Below are 18,573 nucleotides of genomic sequence, written 5' to 3'. Positions count from 1 at the left end.
TTTGTCTTGTATTTGGATTAATTATAACATTGTTATTTCAGTAATTACTAAGTTAGTAAAGTAATGCTTCTTGGTGAGAGTCGAGACCTCTTCTTGCAGTGGGAGAAAACTGCTGACATGTATTGGTAGCTAGAGAAGGGACTTGTAGGAAACAATGGATGCTAGAAATATTTTAGTGAATTACTGTTGTGTAGCCCTGTCTTGAAAAGGCATGAAGAAAAAGAGAGAGGAAACATAGCCAGTTGAAATAAGGGTCACTACAAAACAATTTATCCCTAAACTATGGCATGTTGGTTAAATGCCTTTTTTAAACTCTTTTTGCGTATATATATATTAGTACACTTACAATATTGCACAGATGATGATCACTTCAGTGTAAAGATTTAGAATATGAAAGTAATCTCCCTTTGAAAACAGTTTTCTTAAGAAATGCTACTAAATCTTTGAAGTAGACTTGCCCTGTAGTTTGCTACTTGCAACTATGATTGTTTTGAGAGACACAAATATACTCTGCTGCTGCTCCAGAGAGAAGCATTGAAGTACAGCTTTAAAAGTTTTTTTTGAAGATTACAGAGAAAACAGAGTAGGTTTGGTATTTCCGTATAAAACTTCGGCTTTTTCTTCATAAGTAGGATGTGTGTTGCAGTTGGAAGAAGGTGGTTTATTCTGTTAGGCAATCTTGGTTGTTTTTTTTTTTTCTAGTATGGTCCATCAAAATAGAGGAGTTCCATGGGGAAGGCATACTTCTGTTCAGTGGAGACACCAGAGGCATCTGTGCCTGAAAAATGTGGTGTAACTGCAATGTGTGTGGTTTGTAAAGGCATAGCATGGCAAAACTTGGTTTACTGGAGTGATTTCCTCCATAATATAAATTGCCTGGGAGGTGGGGGAAGGAGGAAGAAAGGTAATGTTACCTTAATAGCCACTTCAAACTCTTACGTGCAAAATGCCTTCTAGTGACCTTTCATTATTTTGCTGGGTTTCTAATTTCTCTTCTAGAACTTGTTTTTGCATATACTCAAATAAAAATGATAGTAGTTCATTAAATTTATGTAGTGAAACTTGGTGAAATGTTCTCATTCAAAACAGTTTTTTTTCTTAGTTTTGTAAGCTGATTCTCTCAGAAAAGTAAAGCCTTTATCTGTAGTTTCACTGTGTAGTGGTAAGTGCTCATTGTTAAATAACATGGGGTAGGGGGTTTTCTAGCACTTCATATTACAAAAAATGGTGGTAAAATGCTTGTGAAGGATATTGAATCTCTCTTCAGTTACCTTATCACTCGAAGGTTAAGACAACCCAACTGTTTGGCTTTCAGTACTTTAATACATATGGAATGTCAAGTATTTTTCTTTTCCAATATCTAACTTCATCCTTAGGATATCTGCAGAGATGGAGAAACAGTTGTATAGACTATTTTCCCGAATATATGAAGTATGTTCTGTGAAGGAAAGGAGGGTGTTCTTACTTGGTTAAAGGCTCAACTAAAACCATAACATTGGCACAAAACTAGGGAAGATTCCAGATGGCACTAAAGCATTTGTCTAAATGCAGATTTAAATAAGCAAGTATGGTAAAGTATCATCACTTCCTTTGTGTTCAGGTGCTGCTGCTGTATTTTATTTTTCTTTCTTGATATTGGAATAACTTTTCTACTTTTGTCCTAGAGGTTGTGTTGATAAACATGAAAATTTAGGGATTGTAGAAATAAGTATAGATGGGGCTTAAGCTTTTTCGTAAATGAAGTCAAATTAGTAATCTTTCCCCAACAGTAAATCAAAATCAAAGACTTATTTTAAACTGCTTAAATTGAAGATATTTGCTCTTTTAATCTTTAATTTTTCTTTTCATGCTGTTGTGGTTTAAGCCCAGCCAAGGCTGCTTGCTCACTCCTCCCCCTGATGGGATGGGGAGGAGAAAATATAAAGAAAAGCTTGTGGGTCGAGACAAGGGCAGGGAGGGATCACTCACCAATTATCGTCATGGGCAAAAAACAGACTCAACTTGAGGAAGAAACAAAATCAATTTAACTTACTACCAATCAAATCAAAACAAGGATAATGACAAGTAAAATGAGAAGTAAAACCCAGATCTTAAAACAACTTCCCCCCACCCCTCCCTCCTTCCTGGGCTCAACTCTACTGATTTCTCCACCTCCTCCCGCCAGTGGCACAGGGGGATGGGGAATGGGGGTTGGGGTCAGTTCATCACATGTCTCTGCTGCTCCTTCCTCCTCAGGGGCAGGACTCCTTGCTTATCCCCTGCTCCAGTGTGGGGTCTCTCCCACGAGAGACAGTTCTCCATGAGCTTCTGCAGCATGAGTCCTTCCTATGGGCTGCAGTTCTTCACGACCTGTTTTAGTGTGGGTCCTTTCCGTGGACTGTAGTTCTTCAGGTACAGGCTGCTGCAGCACAGGTTTTCCCATGGAGTCACGGCCATCTTCGGGGGCATCCCCGTGCTCCGGCGTGGGCTCCTCCCTAGGCTGCAGGTGGGCATCTGCTCCCCTGCTCCCCTCCATGGCCTGCAGGGGGACAGCCTGCCGTCTCCCCATGGGCTGCAGGGGCATCCCTCCTCCAGCGCACCTCTTCCCCCTCCTTCTTCACTGACCTTGCTGTCTGCACAGGGCTTTCTCTCACATCCCACTGCTCTCCTCCACTGCAGGTTTCCCCTTCCTAAATGCGTTATTGCAGAGGTGCTACCACTCTTGCTGATGGGCTTGGGCTTGGCCTTGGCCAGAGGTGGGTTTGACTTGGAGCCAGGGAAGCTTCTAGCAGCTTCTCACAAGAGCTGCCCCTGTAGCCCCTCCCCTGCTACCAAAACCCTGCCACACAAACCCAAAACATGCTATTGGACCTGCACACTCTTTGAAGAGTGTTAAGGATTCCAACTTCCAGTTTGAAAAGCAAAACATGTTTTTGCGATACTGTCATGTTAGGGGAGTATTAGGCTGTATATGCATGCAGGGTGGGTTGATCAGTTCTGTCAGTTTTCACAGGATATGGTAACACAGAAATAATAGGTAGTATATTTAGTGGCTCAGTTTTTTATCCCCTAAATAAAAGGGCAGTCCTGCCTGACATGTTGAAAATGTGTAGCTGTCAAAACTTATTTTAATAGTTCTGTAAACCTTAGTATGAAGAAAAGCAGGAAGATAATCTTGCCCACAGCCTTTAACTATTGCAGTTCAGGTAACATGCAATGAAAATGCATGTTACCTGAACAACAGGTCCAAGGAACCTTTGATGAAAGTGAAGAGTGACAGACAGCTTTAGATTAAATTTTGAAGTTGCTATCTTGATGTAAGAGTCCACTCTAATTCTGGCAGCAGCTATAGCTGACTGGAGCTTCAGGAGGCAAAACATTGGCAGGCTCCTAGAGGCTGCCGACATCCACTTCTGAACTGCAAAAGATCTTAAGTATTCCTTTTAACAAGACTAAGATTTTGCATAAATAAAAAAAAAAGCTTGTAAGACTTGAATGCACTGTCTATACAGAAAGCACTCTGGTGTCCTGGTTAGAAGTTGCTGAAGTAAGCAGCTTTCTTCTGTCTCCATGTATTTTCATGTGTCTCAGCATTTGATTTGCATCCAACTTTCAAGGTTTAATCAACAAGGTGAAAAGGAGGATGAACTTGTTTATTTGAACAGTTAAAGGTTCTTCAGAGAAAATGGGTGTGTTTACATGATACCCTACAATGCCTTGCTAGAAATGTCCAAGCCAGTTATGCATATGCTTTTGTTTAGTGTGCCATGCCAAGCAGTGATTCGGGTTCAAAAGCTGTGTGGCCAGTTAGCATGTTATACTCAGGTTAATTAAGGGAAGTGAGAAACAGCGCTGAGTAGCTTTGGTACAGCAAAGTGTCTGATGCAGCTGTATCGCCTTCTAGTAGCACTGCTTCTGGTACTAGCTTAGGGAACTCTTTATCATACTATTGCCAAATACTGGTAAGCATGTTCAAACAGTAGTCTTATCTCGAGCGTGCTCTTTTTCAGCAGTGTTCCGTCTGGTTGGGGTGGAGTGCGGCAGATTGAGTGAAATGCTGAAAATTGAAGTTGTGGCTGAAGTCGTGCACAGTACCAGTGCAGCCATGGTAACTGTATCCCTGTGATCTGCTGGTAGTGTCTTAGACTTGGGAAAAAAAAAAATCCAAACCCACACACTTTTTGAGTACTGACTGGAACAGAACAGAATAAATGCTTAAGAAAAAGAAATCTCTGCTAAAATTCATACATCTAATCTTAAGGCTGTCTCCTTAAGTTACAATAGTTTTTCCTTAAATGTTCAAACAAAAAAGGAAAAGTGTACTGCTGAAGCAGTCAGCCAGCATTACTGATTTTTACATTTCCAGAGTATTAGTACAGGAATTCAGGACTCATTTATGCTTGCAGATTATCAGGTCGTTGAGACAATAGTAGAACTGATGTTGAATTGTCCAAATACAGCCTTACATGTCTTGTTCTTACTTACCAGATTCGGGAGAACTTTTACTCTGCAGTCGTGCAGCAGGTCTAAGGTGATATAATTTGAGGCAAAGATGGAAGAGACAAATCCTGGTTGCCCTGTCCCTAATGGTGTGTTCCTTCTTCCTTGGCCATGCTGGCCCTGGTTGATTGACAGACCCTTTGAGCTGTGTCACCATGTGGACTTGGCAGAAAAATGCCTTCCCTTCTTCCCCCCCCAACTGCATTTGTCACCTCTTAAAGTATGTTTTTCACTCATAAATGACTTGGCAGAAGTTTGACCAGTGTCAGGAAGCCAACAGAGGGAGACTGCACAGCAAGGGGTAGCGCAGAGCTGCTTTGCATAGCCAGCTTAGCTGCCCTCCTGTAGCCCTCCTGTCAGACTGGATGGAATTGCAATCCTGGTCCTCATTCTGAGCATGGATGGTGACATTTCAGCATACAAATGTGCCTTCTAAGCAAGGTCTTTGAAACTGATAGGCAAAGCATTCAAAGCTTTAAGTCCTAGCATAAGTGAGCCACTTCTTACAGTGTTTAAAAGTTGCCTTGGTCATCGTGCACGTTTTTTATAAATGTCACTGTTCACAAATTAGAATTCTGGACTCAATCAGATGCACTGATTTCTCTGCCCTTCAGCTGTCTCCACCCTACCAAATTCATGGTGGTGGACAACATTTTAAGGCCAAGTTTCTTTTTTTTTTTTAAAGACCATCTGTTCAAGGGGTTGCTTAAACAAAAGTTTTTGGGAAGAGATGTTCCTGATTAACTTCTGTAGTAAGCCCTAAGACATGACTGTTCTAAGGAGGACACATTATTATTTTTAATTTTCCCATCAGACATTTGGAGAGGTGTGGTAAGGAGCAATGATGAGTCTTAAATGATGATTTCACAGTGCTCTGCCTTGAGCATTAATGTTAAACAGTTTTGTATTGGTAGACTAACTTCACTGTGGAATCTTTCTGGGCCAATAAGCCAGTGGAAAAAGGGGAAAAAAATCTGCTATTTCTTACTTAAGCACAGTGTTGTATAAAAACACTTGCACTTTTTCTGAGTACAATATGGTCCAAAGAGGGAATAGAACTAAACCGTGCAGAGGCCTATGTTTCCCATTATTAATTGCAGCCCAGACACCTTCATTCTTCCTGAAGAGATGCTGCTGTTCTGCTAATGGTTTTGTCAAACCGATTGCCCCTGTGATGGTGTGGTGGCTAGAAAATGAAACTTGAATTTTTTCACTGAAGTTTTTTATATCGCAAAAAAATAATCTTATATAACAACTTTATTTCAGATATAGTAGGTTATATAAGTTACTGTTTTGAATGCATGGAATGAATTACTGTAAGAGCAGCACAACTCAGTAGCTTGCAGTTCTTGCACTTTATCAGGATGCATAAATGTTGTGTTGGTTTCTATAAGCAGAGACCTGTCTAGTTGCAGTGTTTGGGCCAATAGAGATGCATGGGAATGGTTCTAGAAGTAGACATATCCCAGTCCATGCAGCATTAATATAATTTGTTTAGTCCTGTTTATGGCAGCTGATTACATAGTGGTTAACTTCTCTAAAAAAGTGTAAAGTTCATCAGATAATACTTTAGAATGGGCTCTACCACGCTGTTGCACTCCACATGAAGATGCATGCTACCCTGGATATTGTGCCTTGCTTTATTTTTCAGGTGTATCAGGCAAACGTGTGAGCGTGGATATATGTTCTAGTGGTGATGAGTTCCATAGTTTTATGTTTGAATGTAATATGTGTATATGACAACGCTTCCATCCTGCCTTTGCATGTTATTTTCAGGTTTAAAGTTCTGATACCTTCCATCATGGCCCCACTGCTCCCTGACAAAAGTACCATGTTAATGTGGCTGAACTATTGCTGGATGCGAGCCATCCCTGGATGTAGGAAAGCCAGATTTAAATAGACTTGAACCTCATCCAGTCAGTTGATTCTTTTCCTTATTATTTTAAGGGAAGAACCCTGTGGTTTTTCTTTTTTTCCTTTATCCATACTGCAGGCCCTTTCAATACCTAATCTGTGCTGTGGAAGGGAACAGTCTGAGCCAATAAACTATCTGTACCGCTGAAAGTCATTCTTTAAACCAAACTCTCTACTCTTGTAGATTCTGAGGTGAACTGAAAAAGTCCTGACTGACCAGAGCAGGCTTCTGGTGGAACACCCTTCCCAGGGTATGCTACAATACTTGCACTGCTAGTATCTTGTTAATTTTGATTACACTAGTGTTTTTATTTTCCTATATAGTCCTACTGTATTTAATTCAGAAGCTGACTGTTCTGGTGCTAAACAATGGTATTTAGACACTGAAGTTTTCTTTTCAAACAGAAAGAGGAATAGAGAAATATCAGAAAGACGTCCTTGTAAGGGGAATAATAATAGTGGTTTTCATTTGGATAGTTTTATTGGCAATTGAAATCTCTGTGGACAATATCTTAAGAATTTGTAAACTCTTCTGAAAGTGCTTTAAGCTAAGCAGGCTTCTTATCTTGCTTCCACATGACATAATTGAGGAAGTTATGTTCTCTCCCTTCTTAGATCTTTACTTCTGAACTTAGGTGTGCATTTGAAATGCAGAAATGATAACGAAGGAAACTTTAGCAGAGCAAATGAAGTCCAGTAAACTTCTTTTCCTGCTCTAGTTAGTCACTTGACTCACGAGGGATTGGCAAATCTACTTGACATGTAGACCTGAAGGTCTACGGATGAAAAACACCTGTGACCTTTGAAAGTATTATGGTCAGTGTATTACACTGGCCTTCAGTTCATGTGTATGTTTGTTATTAAAATAGCCTTAGAGAAAGTTGTGTTTAGTGTTTGTGTATGTTAAGGCTTGGAGTCTTTGTGCTGTTGTGAATAAAAAGCAAATGTGGCTTTTGGTTCCAGAACTGCTGGAGATAACAAACATGGTATTTCAAGCCACAAAACCTACTAGCCCTAACATAGCTAAGAAAAAAACACTTTTATTGCATGATTGTTTAACTAGAATGCAAGAGTTTCTTTTAGTTCAAGAGGAATTTATTTGTAGTATATATCTTTAGGTTGACAGAGGCTATCTAAAAATCACCTGAAAAGATCAAGAAACAGCTTTGGAGACACAGCTGCTTTAACATGGAAGGTGTAAAGTTAAATCATTCTTCTCTTTGGCAGAATACTTGAAATGCTTTTGAGGTGCATAGTTTGGTTGTTTTGGTGTTTTTAGCTGAAGACACATTTGTGACAAACTCTGATAGCAGAGCTTTTCAGCCAAATACTAGGTAGTCACTGACATGAATTAATGAACGTGCTACTATATTTGCTACCCTTCTTAGTTGCTAGTACTTCTGCTTTTTTTTCATGAACAGTATTACCCATGTTCCCAAAAGAAACAAAACTCTTGTCTTGCTCGAAACCTGCATTAAAAAGCAAAATCAAAAAGCCATCTCTAACTGGTAGAAAGGGAAGGTGAATTTTTGTATTAGAAATTCATCTTACAACTGCCAGAAACAGCTACATCAGAAAGAAGCATCAATTGATAGGATGCTTTTTCTTGCCTATTTTGGTGTTGACCAAGGCACAGGCAGGTAAGTGTCACTCTGAAGCCAGTTATGGGTATCTAATTAAGCTCTTTAATGTTACTTTGCTTTACACTGAAAGAATTAAACTGTCAAAAGCAGAGATTGTCTTAGTGATGAATTTTAGGTGACTGAATGCTGTCTTAAAACAGCTGGTTACTTTGTAAGTTTGTATGTGGATTGAATTTTCTTCTAAGTTAAACTGATTTCAAATTGAAACTGGCTGAATTGCTTATATAGACTTATGCCAAAATAACGGGCTTTCTTAATGCTTGTACATTTATTCCTGTGCAGATTTGTGGATAAATCAGATGTTAATATAGTAAGAGAATAGTTATGAGAATAGAAGAGACTGCTGTAAATAACTCTAGTAATGGGTATTTCAGATCTTTTAGATCTGTAGACACTACTTCATATGAAATTGCTAATAGTTTATAAAAAAGAAAAAAGTCTGGATTTGTGTTAGATTGCACAGTCAAGTGCAGATCATACAGGCAGTTTTATTTTAGTGAGGCAATGAATTTTTTTCCTTTGTCTCCCAAAAGTAAAGGGGAATGTTTAATTAAAGTTGATTTAAAAATAAGTAAGTCTTTCAGATGACAAGCTGCTTTTGAATTTATTCTCAGAGTATACTGCACTGAACTGACACTCTTCTTCCTAGCAAGTTGTTTTCTCCTTCAGTTCATATGTCTTATTCCCTGCAAAGCAATGCTTAGTATTCATGCAGTTGTTGAGCTATTGAATAGAAGCTGTTAACAGTATTAAATTTATTTGTTTTTTGTTGTAGGAAGGAATCTGCTTCATCTAATTCAATCCTAATTCAGTCCTGCTAATCTGCTAATACTGTAGATTGAAAGATTTTTTGCTGTTGCCAGGATACCCTGTAATGGGCAAGGAGCCTGAGAGAATACAAATCGTTCTGTTTTTTTAACTTTAAAAAACTTTTGTGTTTTAACAGGTAAGAAACTATTAAACTTCACCTACAGCAGTAGATTTAGCTTCTGCATCTATAAAGCCTTATCTTAAATTTTAAGTGGTTCCTGAATGCTTTAAGTTTTTCATGTCCCTGATGTCCACTAAAGGCTTATTTACCTGATTTCTGTAGGTTCATATTTACTACCTCTAAGCTGCTCTTTCTTCTGCAGTTCAGACTTTGTGGCCATTCCTTCCTTTTCCTTGTAGCTTTTTTCTGACTACTTTGTAGCTGGCTGTTTCTAACTTCATCTTTTAACTCACCCTGCTGTTGTGCTGTCTTCTTTTTCTGCCCCGCTTTGATCTTACAATGAGAATCAAGGGTCATCTAGATACACTGTTGTGGTTATTCTATTTGTTTTACAGGGAACATGTTTTAAAGTATTTTGGTTTTGTGCCAGGAGGTGTATCTGCTGCCCAGCCTCCAATTCTTTGGAAGAGTTTCAAAGCAAATGTGTTCATGAACTGACATACATTAGGTATGAATGATGTTTAGCACTAGAGGTTATTATATTGAAGTATGGTAATAATGTCTTCTGCAATTGAATTTTTGGTACTAAACTGCATGCTTCAGTGTAAAACTGTCTTCTGGGTAGCTATACATTGTTGAGCTTGCTTCTTATAATATTATGGAACCATCTGCTTTTCTCAGTACATAAATATCTTCTCCCAATTATCTTCAAAATGGAAATGAATTCAAAATACGAAGAATCTAACAATTCTGTGACCAATGAATATTTTAAATACGTAAATGTTTGGCTGTTGAAGTGGAGTTACTAGAAAATTATTCATCTTTTCTCCTTGGGCAGGAGAGATCAGTGTCTAATTTGTAGTTATTGCAGGTAATTAAGATCTACATTTATTAACACTTACTAACCCGTGGTTTGAGATAGAGTGTAGGAATTGATAAGGATATTCTTGTTGCTTGGTATAAAATTGCAAACTGTAGATTTCAGCTAATTTTTGTACTTTTGCTGGATGGTTATGGGCCTTGAATTTTGAGGGATTGGTGTCTTTGAGTAAACATTAACTAGTTTGGACTTGTTTATGTACTTCAATGTGTCAAAGCGATTGATTATTGTGGCATTCAGTCATAATAGGTGCTGTGTGTATATGCATATGATGGATATATATTATCTATATGTTGTGTAAAAACCATAGATTTATAGTTCTGATCTAGATAGAAGAGCAGCTAGTGCGCATAAATAAGGGAGGCTAATGTGATAAATAAGGGTGAAAGTGATTTCACTTCTATCTCAATTCTTAACTGTTCTGCAACCATAGCAGGCTCCCTCTTCCATTGTCTGATAGTAAAAATCCCTACTTATTAGATAACTTGCCTCCTCATTAGGAGGAGGTGGCAGCTGTTAAATAGGATGTTATGAAAATTACTGTGTCGTCATACAGTCTTCCGATGTGTTTCTCTCCCAGTCAAGAAAGGACTACCACTTGGTGTCTCTTTCGCCCAATCAAGAAAGGACTACCACATCGTGTCTTTTGCTTGCATTTCACTCAAGAGTATGTAGGTACCCTCTGAAAGTATAGTAGTTAGCTGAGGAGCATATGTTCTGTAAATAAGTATAATGGCTGGAAGGAATTGTATATGTAGTACAAGCTAAAATTGTACAGTAGTCAGCGAACATGCTGAAGTGTTTCTTTTGCATTCTGAAACATCGTTTGGTTACCCAGGAATTCTTGATACTATCTGGGAGAAGGTGCAGAGTTTTGTTTTTTGGTAAGTGAAACTTCACCTGCAAATAGTTCAAAACATTGAAATGTTGCTAGCTTCTGTTCAAGGAATGCTCCCCCACAATTTCTGGATCTTGCAACTTAATGATGGTAAGGTCTTACTAAGATGATGATAGAGTAATAGAATGGTTTGGGTTGGAGGGGACCTTTAAAGGTCATCTAGTCCACCCCCCCTGCAATGAACAGGGACATCTTCCACTAGATTGGGTTGCTCAGAGCCCCGTCCAGCCTGACCTTGAATGTTTCCAGGGATGGGGCATCTACTACCTCTCTGGGCAACCTCTTCCAGTGTTTCACCACCCTCATTGTAAAAAATTTCTTCCGCATATCTAGTCTGAATCTACCCTTTTTCAGTTTAAAACCATTACCCCTTGTCCTATTGCAACAGACCCTATTAATAAGTCTGTCCCAACCTTTCTTATGAGCCCCGTTTAACTATTGAAAGGCTGCAGTAAGGTCTCCCTGGAGCCTTCTCTTCTCCAGGCTGAACAACCCCAACTCTCTCAGCCTTTCTTCATAGATGTGTTCCAGCCCTCTGATCATTTTTTGTGGCCCTCCTCTGGACCTGCTCCAACAGGTCCATGTCTTTTCCTGTATTGAGGACTCCAGAGCTTGATGCAGTACTGCAGGTGGGGTCCTACCAGTGTGGTGTAGAGCAGCAGAATTGCCTCCCTCGACCTGCTGGCCATGCTTCTCTTGATGTAGCCCAGGATATGGTTGGCCACCTGGGCTGCAAGCGCCCATTGCTGGCTCATGTCCACATCCACTAGTACCTCCAAGTCCTTCACAGGGCTGCTCTGAACCCCTTCAGCACCCAGCCTGTATTGATAACTGGGGATTGCCCTGACCCAGGTGCAGGACCTTGCACTTGGCCTTGTTGAACCTCATGGGGTTCACATGGGTCCACTTCCTGAGCTTGTCCAGGTCCCTCTGAATGGCATCCTGTCCCTCAGGTGTGTCAACTGCACCACTCAGCTTGGAGTCATTGCAAATTTGCTGAAGGTCCACTAAATCCAACTGTGTATGTCGTTGATGAAGATATTAAACAGTATTCAGTAGCTCTTCCCTTACCTGCTGATGTAGTCATCATGGAAGGCCACTAAGTTGGTCAGGCAAGGCTTGCCCTTGGTGAAGTCATGCTGGCTGTCTCAAATCACCTCAGCTTCTAGGAGGATCTGTTCCATGATCTTCCCAGACACACAGGTGAGGCTGACGGGTATGCTTCAACAGATCAGGTTGCTCAAAGCCCCAGCCAACCTGACCTTGAACACTTCCAGAGATGGAGCATCCAAGGCTCTGGGCAGCCTGCTCCAGTGTCTCACCGCCCTCATGACCAGAGACCGTTCCCTCAGCCTGCCGTTGTGTGCCCTTGCCCCTCACCATCTTGAAGGCCCTGGGCTGGGGCCACACCCCATGCATCAGTGTAGTTCCTGAACTAGGGAGACCAGGAGGGGACAGAGGAGTCCAGATGCAGTCACCAAATAAGAGAAGAAAGCATTTTTACTGTTATCTTCTTGTTTTATTGTTTTGGGTTTTTTAAGTTGTTTATTGCCCAGCCTTGAAAAGACCTACTTATGAAGCAGCTAGAAGGGACCTTAATGCTTCAGGCCAGCACTTCTTCCTGGCAGAACTGCAGTCTTCTGCTTCTTTAAAGGAATAACTGTCTCTAACTTCTTTGCTTGATCTGTTGCTATTCTTCGTGCACCACTGTGGAGGGTCTGCCTTCAACTTCAACCACCCATCAGATAGCCTTCTTGTCCTCAGATTGAAGAAACCCCACTTCCAGGCCCCAGGGACCTTGGTGGCCCTCCGAAGGGCTCCTCCTGGTGCAGCAGCCTGGTGGAAGCCAGGTTGTCTCATCCCCTTTTCTTGGGGCTTAGGGCAGAGGAGATGGCACCCCTTCAGGAGGCATGGGGGATAGGAAAGAGAAGGGCTCACACCACCTGTGGCAATCAACAAAATAATTGTTAATGCTGGGAGATGGAATGAGTGAGCCTGCAGGACAACCAGGTGCAGAGGCTGGGTCTCCCAGCTAATGCCAGGTGCAGAGGCTGGGCTGGTGGTAGGGTGTTGGCTAGGTGCTCCTGTGATGCCATGTTGATGGTGCATTGGAGGGGAGCCCTGGTATGGTGTAATGGTGCCAGAGGAGCCATACTGGAGGTGGATCCACTTCCACTGGTTCTTCTCGATCTTTGGCTGGATCCACCTCCATGGGCTCAGCCACATGGCCATTGCTACCATATGGTTGATAGTGTCCCCTCTCTGATGCTGCCTCTTCCTCTGTGTCTCCTGCAACCACCTATCTGCCTTCCCATGTGTAAGTGGGCAGCCACTTGCCTTGCTCCTGTGGGACCTCTTTGTTCCTATCATCCTTGGAATCTGAGGACTTCGAAGCTCAGCGAATTGTAGGCCAGCTGCCTGTGTCCCTGTATTTATAGGGCCCAGAACAGAAGGCAGTAAGGTAGCTCATGATATTAGGAGGCCACTGGGATGGCTATGCATGTGGCCGAATGTGGCTGTTCTGGGAGTTGAGGGGGCTGTGGCCTGAAAGATGGCCTCATGTGGCAGAAGGAGGAGGGTCGGGGGTGCCGAGGGCCCCTTTCCTGGGGATTGCTCCCCTGTGCTATTCTGCTGCTCCTTGGGCACAGGGACTGCCCTCTACCTCTTCTCCTGTGCCTGGGCTCCAGCCCCCTCCTCATCCCCTGCTTGGGGTCCAGGGGATGAGGTAGTGGCAACAGTGTTGCAGGGGGGTCGGGGGTGGCCTGAGTGGCCTCACATCAAGTAGCGCAGCCCCCTGTGCCCAGCAGTGGCTGAGAGGAGGCAAAGCATCCAGATGTCCTGCAGGTGGGAAAGGGAGGTGCACCCAGCCTGCACAAGGACTCCCAGTACTCTGTAAAAGGATTGCTGATTAATGGATTTTGTTTCTCTTTTAGTATCTTTACTAGTGTGTTATGCCCTTTTGGAAATGGGAGGACTAGGACTGTATGCAGTATTTGAAATACGGGTGTGATATGTATTGAACTGTTGAGGTAAAGGTGTTTGTATTTTGTGTTTTATTTGATTCCTTTTAACTTCCAACCATCTATTGGCTCCCTCTTCCACAAAGCTTCTTTGAAACTTCACTAGTTTATAATAAAGTCTAATTGTTAGTGTAAGCAATGGAGTATTTCTCAAAAATTAATTTCTACTAGGGCTCACATTTGTGGCCTGAACAGGCTGTTCCAACACTGAAGAGAGTGCTATATCTTACTTTGTGTTCACAGGAGATTTTTATTCTTTGTCAAACTCATCTTACATTTTGTTTAAAAAATGTAGAAACTGTACCATAAAACCACTCCTGTGTAACTGATATTATTTTTTTATTTGTGATTGCTCGATATAATGTAATATAGTTAAATCTACGGACTTGGAACAGTAATTTATATCTTTCTAGCTAATAACACAACAAATGTCACAGCTTTAATTTAAAATAAATTTATTTTCAAATAGGTTATAGGGTAAGTATGGTCTCTTGTATTTGAAGTATTTAGAAATTAAGGAATAATTAAGGGCAGAGTTTTTACACTACTTAAAACCAATACTATTTTAATAGGATAGAAGATAAAGAATTACTTATTTTTCCCCGACCTCTCAGTGCAGAAGCAGCAATGTAAGTGTGTTGCTGCATGTGAGAGATTCTTGCATTCATCAAGTGGAAAAAGTGGGGAATTCAGTTATGGCATGATTGTGTATTGCTATAAATAATCATTACTGTACAGAAGAGAACTGCTTTGGTCCAGATCTTCAAGCTGGAATGCAGGTATCTTATTTTTTTGTATTTTATTCAAATTGCCCTCAGTTCCAGACTAGATGCATAAGTGCTTAATTTTCCCGTTTAATATGTCATGGGATATTTAATACTTTGAGGAATTGTGCCCCAGCCTGCAAAGGACAGGCAGTTGTAGACAGCAGGTTTACAATGGGTAGTGTTCTGGTTGAGTGAAATAAGCAGTTTAAAAAGTAGCTACTAGAATGTCGTGTTTGTAAATTTGGGTGACTGGTAATTCTGTTTAGCTCTAAATATTTCCAGGCGTCCACTCGTGCTTAGCTTTATTTTGAACAGATGGTCCATTTCCAGTGTCAAAATAAGCACTTTATAAATGTTAGTATGCTGTCTAATTACTGTCCATTGTTTGGAGAAAGAATAAAAAAAAAAAACAAAAAAACACCAAAACTGGAAACTGATTAAATATACCAAGGGACTAACTGGTTGAGGTTATGTGAAGCTGGCAGAAGGGCATCCTTAGCATTTTGAAGAAATCACTTAATGCATTTAAAGGTTTTTAAAATGTTGGTAAATTCTTTTTTAATAATAAAAGCATAAGAATTTATCTTCACTATTACTTTGTCCTTCCCCAAACCTACCTACCTCTTTGGTTTTTAGAAGGCAATGGATTGTTTGCATTGAAAATACTTCTATCATTAAGGAATGTAAGACCTTCTTGAAAGCCTGTGGTGGCACCAAGGACTCCTTTGGTGGTTGCTCTCCTTGCATCCACCAACTAAGTTGTCTTTTGCTACACAGCTGTAAAAAACCAAAAACCTGTTTTGTTCAAGTAGGCTACATAATTCAGCATGTGTTTCAATCATGGAAAAGTTTATTGGTGCAAAAGTAACTGAGTTTTTTGTTTTATCTGTGCACTTGAACCCTGTAGTAAGAAATACGATGGTACATAAAGAAAATTGACAGTTATGTTCTGAGTTTAGTTTTTTATAATCTGATCCTTGTTACAACTTCCTATGTGGCATTTCTCAGACTGTCATATATTACAGAATCTTCAGCTTGACACTGATATACTTTTTTTTTTTTTAAAAAAAGTTTCTCTTCCTTGAAAAATGAAACTGGTTATTGCTGTAAAAATCTGTGAGGTTCATACCTATTTTAACATCCAGTTGTCAGGTAAAAGAGCCTTCAGCTGGCTAGCTGAGGCCCTTTTAGTTTTCTTTCTGCACTGGTCTAGATCCCCATGTCTACTTGCAGCTACCACCACTCAACTCTTAGGTAGAAGTATGATGTACCAAGTTGGAACTTGCGAAGTATGTTTCTCATGTTTGTTTTACCTAAGTACAATGCTTAAAAGTTTACCTTAAATGAGTAGCTTACTTCTGTGAAGAAAATAAGAAAACTATTGTTTTCTTATTTACTGAAGGGATTTCTGGATGCCTTAAAGTAACAAGTCTGTTTTGTAACGGGTTCAGTAGAGGAGACATTGTCCAAAATTAAACTATGTGCTTGTCTGACTGGAATTCACATCTTCATCCTGTAGCTTGAAAACAGCAACGTCTGTATTCAGGAAAGGTGTTTGACAGCTATGTCAACTGGAAGCTACAGAGAAACTTACTGATAGAATTGTTACCAGCTTTTTTTTGATGGAGATGCCAATTAAGTGTTTGGCCACTAGAAAGAACCACGGACTATTACCGTTAAAGTATATAGTGTGGTTTTCTTCAGCTGTGGTAGGCAGATGACTTCCATTTTTTTTCTGGTCTGAAAGGATTGCTTCTAAGCTTTATTTCTTCCCTTTAGCAAACAATTCAATTGAGAATTTTAGCTACCTGTATCTCAGAGCAGTTGACAGGCTTCTTCATTTTGGTGAACTGTTTTCTTTCCTTTCAGATTTAAGTCAGGTGTTTTACATAGAATGTTATTTCACCATTCATTCAGAGAAGCATATTAACTAAGAAAACAAAGCAATATTTTTCTGAATGCTAGGTGTTCCTTAGAATCTTGAATTATCATAACTTGTACATCAGCAAGTTGATGTAAACTTTCAGAAGTACTCTTTACATGAACTGGAAGTCTGTTAGTCTTGCTTGCTGGGAACTTTCAGAGATAACAGAATGCTAACTCAAGTTACAAAAGACAGTCAAATATCTGCAGCAGCTTTACCATCTTTAACACAATTTTTCTTTCCACATCTGAGAGGCTTTAGTATTATCTTGGATTATTTGCATCTTGTAGTATCTAGTCTTGAGCATGTCTTGTATTTGGCAGTCTTTTGCATCTTGCACTGAATCCAAATGTGATTTTTTTGTTGTTGTTTTGTTTTGTTTTCTGCTCATATTGGCAGTGGAGTTCAACACTGGGAGTAACAATGCAATTGACCTGTGGAGTTTGTTGTAAATTTACAGATAGTAAAATTTTGGGAGGAGCACTCCTGATTTGCGGACATAAGGCCTTATTCTGATTCTGTTAATGGGACTGAAATTTGAAAAAGCATGAGGATAATCCAAAATTTCAGAATTGGTAGGTTTGGGGAGGGAAGGTAGAACAGTAGGCTGTGAGAAGAATAACAATAACTTTTTGTTTTTAAAACTTTTAATTCAGAACTATAGTAGGCTGATCTTAGATTATTGCCCATGGTAACACCTAAGAAAATTCTCTTCAGGGTTCCGACTTCCTCTTTGGCACATTTTATGTTGTTTATTTTTCCTTATTTCAAAGGACCTGGGCTCCTGTTGAAAAGTGATGGAATAATCTCTGGCCGGCACCTGACAGTTGAGGGAGCACCCCCTAAAAGAGCTTGCCTGGGAGACAGTTTGTGAAATAACGCAGTAACATGTTTGCAGTAGTATGCCTCTTTTTTTTTTGTTGTTGTTGCTGTTTTCCATTGTTGAATTTCTCTTGAAATAAGTAACTGAGAAATACATCGATACTACTAAAATGAGCTTTAATCGCTGCAGAGAGATTTACATCTGGAATTAGCATTGATAGTGGTTACTTGCAAAGATGCTACTTTCACTAATTGGGGCGGGGGGGGGGGATTTGATGTACTTTCTAGAAACCCAAACAAAAAATATCCTGTGACTTTAATGCACTAGTTTCACTTGCTTACAGTAAGTGTGTGTAGCCTGAATACCCACAAGCTAGTGTTTTTAATAACAACTCTGTATAATTTGATTTAAGCTAATTTGTGAGATCAGGTATTTTGAACCCTGCTTATAGGTTCACTAGTACTTTTAGCAGAAAAGAATTTTTTTGGTTGATTTTTAACCACTTAATCCTTGTATGGGATCTCAGATGACTATAAGTACTGATACTGCAATTGAAATTATCCGTATGTTTTCCTGATTGATTTGGACTCCCATATCTTTAAACAGAAAGCTATGTAATCTAGGGGCAGTTATGTATGCTTACAACTTCTGACAAAAGGCTAAACAAAGTAAAGTGGTATTAAGTGATCAGTGTGTAACGGTTAAAGCAACAATGAAAACCCTAAAAGCAATTAAAACTTTTTCATAGTGAGTATGCCAGGCTTTTCAATATTTTGGCCAAATACTGGAAGTCTTGCTAATGAAGAGTCATAAGGGTTTTGCTGGATCCTTTTGCTGTATCTGTTTTCTAAACTGCTCAAGTACTAAATTTGATGCTTCACTGTTCTAAGTAGCTGTACTGTGCATGCTGAATCCACTTTAACTTGGAAATAACTGCTTCAAGCTGTCTACCTCTTAGTCTGCATAAGAATTAGATATTTCTATTTTAGGTTTTGTAGGTTTTTATAATAGCATATGACAAAAGCATAGTTTGATTGTCTTTAAACTTGCTCCTGCATACAGCCTGCAGCTTACAGAAGTGTTTTTGCTAAAATAGTACTATTCACCTACATTCTCTGTAGTAACTATGTGTCCTCACAGCTGATGATGTTGCTAATGCACAACAGTAATTAATGTATTGAATTAATCCTTCACACTTGGAAGGCAGTTACTAAAGGAGCAAAAGGAGTGTTTCTTTCCTTATTTAAATGAGTACTGCACAAAAGCATGCTGCTTCCAATTACAAGGAAAGAAA

At 39.9% G+C, this 18,573-nt stretch overlaps 1 protein-coding gene across 3 annotated transcripts in view; it reads left to right on the top strand.

Moving 5' to 3' along the window:
* PPP6R3 (protein phosphatase 6, regulatory subunit 3) overlaps positions 1 to 18,573 on the top strand; it is a 68,591-nt gene that overhangs the window by 8,245 nt on the left and 41,773 nt on the right. Inside the window, exons 2-4 of one of the 3 annotated variants that reach the window (XR_774045.1) lie at positions 8,812 to 8,982; positions 9,363 to 9,475; positions 17,230 to 17,356. The exons of the other annotated variants lie outside the window; for them this stretch is intronic. The gene's annotated coding sequence lies outside the window, so the exon portion shown is untranslated. The remainder of the gene's footprint in view (positions 1 to 8,811; positions 8,983 to 9,362; positions 9,476 to 17,229; positions 17,357 to 18,573) is intronic. 3 annotated transcript variants of the gene reach the window in all.

This window comes from Haliaeetus leucocephalus, unplaced genomic scaffold (genome assembly GCF_000737465.1).
Source record: "Haliaeetus leucocephalus isolate CR32 unplaced genomic scaffold, Haliaeetus_leucocephalus-4.0 Scaffold161, whole genome shotgun sequence".
Taxonomy (NCBI): Eukaryota; Metazoa; Chordata; class Aves; order Accipitriformes; family Accipitridae; genus Haliaeetus; species Haliaeetus leucocephalus.
The sequence above is the reverse complement of the archived record's forward strand: the minus strand, read 5'-3'. Positions and strand labels throughout refer to the sequence as shown.